This window comes from Thunnus thynnus, chromosome 3 (genome assembly GCF_963924715.1).
Source record: "Thunnus thynnus chromosome 3, fThuThy2.1, whole genome shotgun sequence".
Classification (NCBI taxonomy): domain Eukaryota; kingdom Metazoa; phylum Chordata; class Actinopteri; order Scombriformes; family Scombridae; genus Thunnus; species Thunnus thynnus.
Genome location: NC_089519.1, coordinates 4,872,126 through 4,881,591, shown reverse-complemented (window position 1 = coordinate 4,881,591; position 9,466 = coordinate 4,872,126).

Sequence of the window (9,466 nt, the reverse complement as noted above, 5' to 3'; positions counted from 1 at the left end):
AAAGGGTTACCCGGTAAAGTGACGCCACGGGGTCCTGACCGAGCTTCGATATGTGATGAGTTGGGAGGGTTTTGTGGAAATGTTCTGACTTGGTTTTGATTAATTCGTGTAAAGTCAGATGACTGTCAAGTCTTTTTATTCTGCATCACGAGATACATTTTAAAGGGGAACTCCAGTGATCAGATCATGATCCAGGATTGTTAAACTTGACGCAGCAGAGGTAAAAATATTCTGACTGTTAGACTCCAATAAGACCAGATCATACATTTCCCATAATGCAACCCAACTGTTTTTTTTTCTGTTAGACTCCTCCACCCGCACATGGTAAAGGTCACGTCTTTGAAGTCCACAACCTCAATTTGTAACACAGGCTTTTGTTAAAAAGTTGAAATGACCCCCTGATGACATCACTGTAACATAATCATACAACCTCTTTAATTTAACTCAGAAATGGTAATGAAATTATAATTGTATGGTGTATCATTCAAAGTACACAGTATTGTTTATGCACAGTACACAGTTTATACTGTGGAGGGACATACAAACTGCTTTCTGAATATCTGCTTCTGGATCTTTAAAAATGCTTCCTTCAACCTTGAAACTGACTAAAGGGTAAACTCAAACTAAAAACTGAATGCCAGCAACAATAAATTAATAAATAAACCCAATAAAAACTACAATGTATATTAACTATTCATTACATTACTTAGATAATTACCACCGTGACATGACAGAAAACTGACATCACTCAGTTCCTGTGTACTTGAACAATACTGCGGTCTACGCTGCTTTCCTTTCCTTGTAAAACGAGGTGGTACTTCCTGTTTGTGCGGTGAATTCCCCTGAAGAGAAAACAGATGCAAACATGTCTGTCAACTTTTAAAAAGGGAGAGGATGACCGTTGAGGATAATTTATGTAACTGTTATATTTTACCACACTTCTGTTTTCACAACTGCTTTGGTCATCAAAAATGTTGTAAGATTTGAGGTAAAAAAAAAGTTTGACCTTGAAAGAATTCTTATAATTTCTGAACAGCGAATTACGGTAAACGACTTGTGAAATTCCCATGAAATGAGCATTAAACTCTGAAATGGAATTTAATTATTAATTTGATTAAATTCCTCCATGAGATAATGTAGGAGCAAAAACAGGAACTGAGTGTATGTGAAGATAACAGATTAGCAACTCTGGTGGTCTGGTTCAACAGTCTGACAGAGGTTTTTGGTCATAGTTTAATATAAGCAATTCACACTTTATACTCACATTACACTGTAAAATATCTTTCTGTAATTCTGTAAAATCAGCTAATCTGAAATTACATTTAATATTTGCAGTCAAAAATACCTTGTTTTTAAATATATCGGTAATAGTTGTGTATTATTGAAATGAAGATCTTAATAAATATCTGAAATGCATACAGTGCATACAATGTTTGGTATCTCACTCTGACAATTTTGTTTTTGTGAGAAAGGAAAGGAAACTGCTTTTAATTAACCTGCTGCAGAACAGCAACAGTCTATTTTGCGTGAGTGTAAAGTGAACACAAAACAATTATACAACTGTTTCTGAACAACATGAGTTCCAACAGTTCGAATAAGAAAAGACACTGTGGTTTTAGTGACTGAGAAAGTGAGTAAGTGAGATATTGAATGCATATTTGAATGAGTGACTGGGTGTGTGTGCGTGTGTGGGTGGGTGGGTGTGAATGAAAGATCAGACAAAGTACCACTTGTGTCCAGACATGTGGATTCACTGATCCTCTTTTTGACCATCTTCCTGCTCTTCTTGCTCTGCACCTTCTCATGGTTTGCTTTTGTGCTCCTCTCAGTATTAATGTCTAAAAAAAAAAAGTGGAACGACAAAAATATTCTTCTGTCAGGTCACATCAATCTATGAATTTGACATATCAAGCCAGAGCCTGTTCAGTACAAAGTAGTGGTGCAGAATATTGAACCATATGATCGTCACATTTCACTAAGCAGGTATGCATCATTTCACACCAATGATCAAGTTAAAAGGAAGAATGTGACGGAAACGAAAAATCAGCCGTAACAATATTAATAGAGGCAGCGGTTAAGTTTTGTAGTTGCTGTTCTGGTGTCAGAGGCAGCAGCGGTTATCACTAGGTTACTGGACAATGGTGATGTGTGAAGGAAAGTCAAGCTGTGTGCTAGAGTATGTGTGAAAAAGCTCCTACGTCTGAATGAATTCCAGCATGCACGCTGCATCATGTTGATACCGAAGGTTGAAATTGAAGGAGGAGGAGGAGAAGACTACGGCAAGCACAAGCACAAAGGACTTTCTTTCACACAGCACTTCTTTTTCTAAGCTCATCCTCCATCACTGGTTTATCTGTGTCATTGGACCTGAGAAAAAGATTACAGATTAGATTAGGTTCTAGTAAAGCCTTGTATGGTACTTTTTGCCAACGTGGAAAACACCAAGCACCAGGTTAGACTTATTACCTCACTACATTAGTATAGTTAAAATATCTTGCAGCCATAGCAACAGTGTTGTTTTAATGTTAACATAAACTGAGACAAAATGCTGACATGCGCTAATTTTAGCTAGCTAGAGCTATAACAGCTTTGTTATAACGCTGTTCATGGCAGAAAATTCAACTGGAGAAAGACTAACAATCGTTTGTTTTACTTCCTTGACAAGGATAACGGTATGCCGTTTCATAACATTTTGATGCTTTAAAGCAGAATAAAAATGGCGACTCAGCGTTACCCAATGCAGGTAATCTGTGACAAAAGGCTGAACAGGTTGTAGCGCGGCGGTGTCTTTGTGGCAACAGAAACCGGCCGACAGATGTACTCTAAAGTTGAAATAGACAAAAATAAAATGCAAGCTGCAAAAACAAACTTGTGCAAGAAAATAAAAAGATCTTGTTAAGTCGGTTAATTTTTAAATTTTAGATCCTAATCCCAAGATGCTCAGCTGTTAAGTTTATGTCTTATTACTAAGTTTACAGTAAATTTCTGTAAATAATGACATTCTCTTAAAGTGCTACAATCATGTTTTTTTCCCAGATTGCATTGCAGTTTACAGTATGACACTGTATGACATTAATCCAGCAGAGTACTCTTCAGATTTCACTGTAAATTTACATCAAAGATTTACAGTCAAACCTTAACCATAGCGTTGTCATAATCAAGACTGTCCTCCCAAGAAAAACAACACAATTAGGTCGTAATGTCAGTCACTCAAAAACAACATGTAGCAAAACTGAACCGGACAGAACAAAACTGAACAAACAGAGCAGTTTGAACAAAGGATCTAACAAGACTGAAAACCAGGACTTTAATACAAACTGAGCTGATGAAACAGCAAGGAACATGTGGCAAGACAAAAGGGCAGGCTGGGAGCTGATTGGCTGGGGACGACACAGGGGGCGGGGCGGGGCTAACGAGACTGAATGCAGGGCAGGTGTGGAGGGAAGAGCGGGCTGAGGAAAACAAGGAAAAACACAAAAGGCAACAGCTGCTCTGGGCTGAGGACGCATCAAAAACAAAAGTTAATCCATGAGCCAAATAAAAGTCCACAATACAACCGTGCACAATCCTCATTCATCAAACTGTCTCAGAATTACATACATATAACTTAAATAAGTACTCAAGTCATTGCAAATCAAGGAACCTTTATGAAAAAACTAGAAACAAGAACCAATGGTCTGCATATTAAGGCTGCGTGTCACATAAACTGGACTGAAAGACAACTGTTGCTCTGAGTTTCAGTTCACTTTCGCACTATGAGAGTCAATATGACAAGCAACGGTATCTCAAGTGGTCCTTAAATATAATCTGCAACCTCTCTTATCTGTCCTGCTCCCACTCAGTCCAGTTCAACAAACAGGGAAAACGCCTGAGGGCATCTGGTGGACTGGTGGAGGGACATAGAGCCAAACTGGGACAGAACCATGATGTATATGTCGACAAATTTCCTCATTCAGAGGAGGTGAGGTGCACGGGCGTTATAACCCAACAGTGGACTTTGTCAAAGGAGACCGCTGTTCGTTTCCTGTTTCCAACTGCGACTTGGGACAGTTTTTTAAAAACCGTAACTACAATTGTCCCCTAACCTTAACCCCGTGGTTATTATTGTAGCCATGACGATGAAGGTCACCTAGTAATTTTAATCTGCACCACATGTTTTCCTAACCTTAACAAAAGTCAACCCAAACCATGATCTTTCCTTAAACCTAACCAGAACTTAACCACAGAGATGTCGGATAATAAAACATCATTACATTTTAACAGTGATGTGTAACGGTTTTGGAAAGCACAGACAGACAATGTCCTGCCGCTTACTGCTGATAGAGGCACCAGAAGAGAAAAAAACCTTTGTCGTTCTGGAATTCATGGTCAAACAATATATTTGGTCGTGTAAATTGGATGACTTGTATATATGTGTCGTCCTAGATGGACAAATTGCATGTATTTTTTAATTCAGTCATTCAAAAGTTCTAAATAAACATAGTTTGCATACTTCCCAGCATAAATTGTGGCTAAACCCTCCAGAAAGCTTACTTTCCTCTCAATTGAAGAAAAGTTACATGATAATAAAGTTTTAGTACACTGCACCAGTACCATACACTGAAACTAGATGCATACAAGATTGTCTCCATGTTAGCTTGAACCAGGATTGTTCAGGATCTAACATGTGTTTAAACAAAACTGTAGATTCAGCACTAATGGCACTGATTAGAAAGGTCGTCCAAATATTGCACTGGACAATGTTTGGCATGCCGAAGGAAACAGTTTCCTGTTGGCCCCCATAGTCTTCCTGTCCCCAGTTGGGCAAATGACAAAGAACGAGCCATGTATTTCCTCTGCAACAGGAAATGGACCCGCTTTTGTCAGGAGGTTTGAGGCTGTGTGGTGAACTTTGCAGATATGCAGCCGAATGCATGGATGACTGGCATGTTATAGTGACTTTCATTTATTTTAGGGAAGGTTTTGCTTATCCTTTTCAACTTCATATTGACAAAAATACTCCTACTGCAAAGGGCCTTCAGCTTTTAGCCTGACCTGCTACAATGTGTGTAACCGTAGGTTAAATGCTCAGTTGATGTTGAAAGAGAATTCTTTAGGAAGATCATTAGATGCACTTTATACATGACAGTTGTTTAAAAGGAAAATCCCTAGAGTCACATGAGATCAAGTTAAGCCAAAGGTAAATAAAGTGTTTTCATGTGTCCGTGTTTCAAGTAGCTTTTTCTGAGGACATAAAGTCAAAGTGAAAGAGATACAGAAGCTGCTGCACATGTGTTTAAGTGGATGTGGTCAGATGAATCTCACCACCACAGGGTGTATTTGAGTCATCATGTCAGGCTCAGAGGTCTGGTCTGTCAGCATGAATGGTGTTTCTGAAGAGGGAATGCTTCGTTCATACCACAACTGAAACTGTGGTGTTTGTGGCAACAAAACTTCTGTTTGTGTGCGTGAGGATGGGGTGTGTACACAGGAAACTAGTCTGATTAGGAAATGAACAAGAAAGGCTATGCACATCACTGTATGTATTGCATACATCAGTTTGTTGCTTTATGTTCCCGGAATATCTGTCAGTCTTTTGTTGGTATTACACCCACGTTTTCTTCTCTTACAGTGAAAGACAAATATGTCGTTCGATGACCAGGAAAGACTAGCTTCCTGTGGCGGATCCTGTTTCATTGGAAGTAGTGTCACTTCCTATTGCACTCTTGCTCAGTCGCAGTGGACTGTTAAAATTATTTTAATATGCAAATTCTAACAATGGAGACCAAAAAGTCATAGGTAGTCACACGGGTCTGTGTTAGAGTTTCTGAATGAGTGATGCAGCCTTGAACAAACATTAAACATCACATGACCTGTGCTTGTCAACAGTCATTGTACTTTTGCTGAGTTTTTCCCACAGTGAAACCACCAACAACTGGCTACATAACTTGTTATCAATATTCCAAACTACAAATCATTATTTTCTGTCACGTGTTCTGGTCTTGGTGGAGGCTCCTTTAATGCTCATGTAGTTCAGTTCAAGTTCATCACTGTGTTAATGCCCAGGCCTCAACATTTATATCCTGTGTAGCCATGGCAACATGCTGAAACAGCTGAAACCACTTCTGCTAAATTGTTTGAATCTGACACTTGTGGAATTAAACAATAATTATAAAAAAGCTGTTTTAATGATTTTCAATGTCTGTCTCCTAAGAGTGATGTTTATATGCTGGTAAATGGATTTGAGGAAACATATTTACTGTCTTACCACACAGTAAGTTTGTTAGTAGGGAGGTGGTCAAGGTGGATGGTGGTGTACAAAGCACAGGACTGTGACACCAGACAGGTTTGGGTTTGTGTCAACCGTCTTGCATGTGGTAAGGTTTGGGTTACAATAACAGTTTGGTTGAGGTTGGAAAGGATTGTGGTTTCAATTAAATATTGAAAAATCTAACACGACCTTTCTCGGTTGACCGTAAACATTTTAAACCTTTCCCTTAACCAGGTGCTTTGAGTTGCCTTTATGTAACCATAAAAACATGATCATGCTTCAGTTGCCATAAATAGATATTGTAGGGAAAACATATTGAATAATTTGTCAGTGAATTCTTTACAGAAACATTCAATATGGACATTCTGAGACTTACGTTACAGTATATTATATTATGTTTATAACGAAGCAGCATTAAATTTCTTTTACAATGTATTTGCTGTTGAAAACAATTTTTACTTCCTGGTTTGAAAGTTGTTTTGAAATTGCCCAGATAAGGCAAGACGATTTGATATGTGCACTAAATACATCTGTTACTTTGGGTGCTAATGTTTTACAACATTTACGGTAATCTTAAAAATGACAGAAAAATTAAGGAAGCACCAGGCTCTTCTCGTTGCCTTTATATTACATCTCTTGAAGTCCTTTGGGTGCCATCATCCAGAAACAAAGATTCATAGAGTTCACAAATAGTTAAGGCTGACACTCACTACTTAAACATACAGGTGTTTTGGTCTCTGCCTTCCTACAGTATTAATTTAATAAAAGAGAAATGAAGGAGGAAAATGTTAATTCTTGCCTACATACCTATTTGTGAAATCTTATTCTACAGTTAAAACTTATTTTACAGTTATGTCGAGTTACTGTAAAGTGTTCCGGAGAACAGTGCAAGCTGAAATATACATAAAAGTTTGTCTTGTTTCTTTCTGCTTATGACTGGATTCGCATCTCTCACCCTGTGGTGAACACTCCCTGTCAAACTGTCTGGATCCTGGGGGGAAGGAAACAGACGGGGTGGGGGGTATCTGGGCCTAACACTCTAGGCCCCTGATTCCCCTTGTTTACCCAACAACATCCTGCACAAACAGCCCTGCCTCAGAGTTAGACAACAGTGAGTAATCTTGCCCAATCTGTTCCTCCACTTCTCTGGCTTCTGCTTCCTCCCAGCATGCCTCAGCCCAGAGCCAAGAGCTCAACACGCGTCACGCAGAGCCGCCGAGCGGGAGGACGGCGATCTGCGTGCGCACGCAGCCGACCTGGCTGTTAACCTAGGTGTGATCTGAGAGGATGATGATAATAATGATTAGTGTCAGTGAGGATGATGATGACGAGGCTGATATACAGTAGCAAATGGGATCCCGTCTGGGAGGAAGTGCTGATTAGAGTTAGAGCTGGTTGGCGGGCTGGTTGACCCACCTGTGGAAATGGTTTTTATATTTGTGGTTGTAGTTGGAAGATTAACGTGGATTTAACAGCAGAGTGGACAACAGAAACAGAGGATGTGGTTAAACTGTGGCAGAAAACAGGTGAATAAGACAGATCAAAGGTCGAAAGTGATACAGCGAGGTGGAAAGCACCTTCGAGTCCCGTCCTTTCGTTTCTCCACTTATCTTCTGCCACTTTTCTGGGTTTTGGTTGCTTCACCATGACCTCAAACTCACCCTGACCTTAAAGCAATAGTTCAACATGCGTTTTCACTTACTTGAGTGAGATAATAAAATCGAAACTTCTATCATATTCATCTGGTAAATACACAGCCACTTAGCTTATCTTATCACTATTCCTAACCAAGACATAATGTGGCAATAAAACTGATTGTCTGACTGTCTGACTTTTTTTACCCTTCATTTTTTTGCATGGGTTAAACATATGAAATGTAACGTGTTAACTGGTGAGCTTTAGAGGGGCTGGTAAGAAGGTTTTGTTACCTTTGGACAGAGGCTCAACACCATGTTCAACACCATGAATGCCTTTCTGGAGAGACTTTCTAAAAATGACATAGTATGTGCCTTTGTGGTGTTGGATATTGTTGCTGCCGCTAATCCTTGTGTTTTTCAACTTCTCACGTTGTCATATTTGTATTTTTATAGTTTTTTTTCTGTGTGTAAATGAATTGCTTTGAGTTGAATTTAAAAAGAAAGTGCAAGAAGTTAATGCTTGTATTTAAACTATGTATATCCCAAAATTCCTTATAACAATTGTCACATAATGCTTTATAAAGTTATTTCCTGGTCATTTCATAGCCAAAAAGGTGACAAAAAAGTACTGTGCTCGGCAAACATCCCCACTTTAATGAGGACTAAACTATGTATTCAGGTTACTTTCACATGAGACATTTACTTTCATTCCCTGCAGGCAGGAACGATGACAATTTCATTAACAACACAGGGAGTGTTGCTCAGAGGCGAGGCCGAGATCTGACTCAGCTCTGCGCCATCAATATGACTCCTACAAATAACCATGTTACTACATGACTATTCCAATAACCCATTCATTATTATTTATACATCAGTATCTTTAGGTTTGTATTTGTCATAGTTCTGCCATTTACAGTAATCTTGTAAACATGCGCATATTCCATGTTTCATAACATTCATTAATTCTTAGATGTACACTAAAGGAAAAGATGAAACCTGAATACTTTGTTGATGACTTTTCAGTCACAAGACTTCATCAAATCAAGTTTCCTGAGTAAAAGGTGTCAAAGGTGAGTTACTCTTTGGACACACCCCTTGTTTGCATACTCACCTGGACACGTACACCTGGAGTTGTATATGCGCATGCCTTCCTCGTGAATCACCTGTGTTTGTGTTTTTTGGTAAACTTGATTTGTCATGTGTCACATGATACTTCCCTGAGTCTGCACATGTTGTTTTGCAAAAGATCACGAGACCCAGTGTCAACATTTAAGCCTCATTACACGTTTTCAGGAATGTGAGTATTATTTGTGTGAGTGAGTGTTAGTCGCCTTCAACAGAGGTGCAACTTTTTTTTTCGTCAGTCAGTCAGAAATCTTGTTCCTTGCTTTAACTATCAACACATATATAGCATCATTTTATGTTCAAATACTTGATACCTATTGTCTACCTATTGACCTATTTGTGTAATCTTATCAGGTTAACCTACCATGAATGCTATTTGTCATTGTCAATGTTAGAGTTTAAATCAAGACAACTTACTAAAATGCAAACTAACTAAAATGACCCGGGGACATTG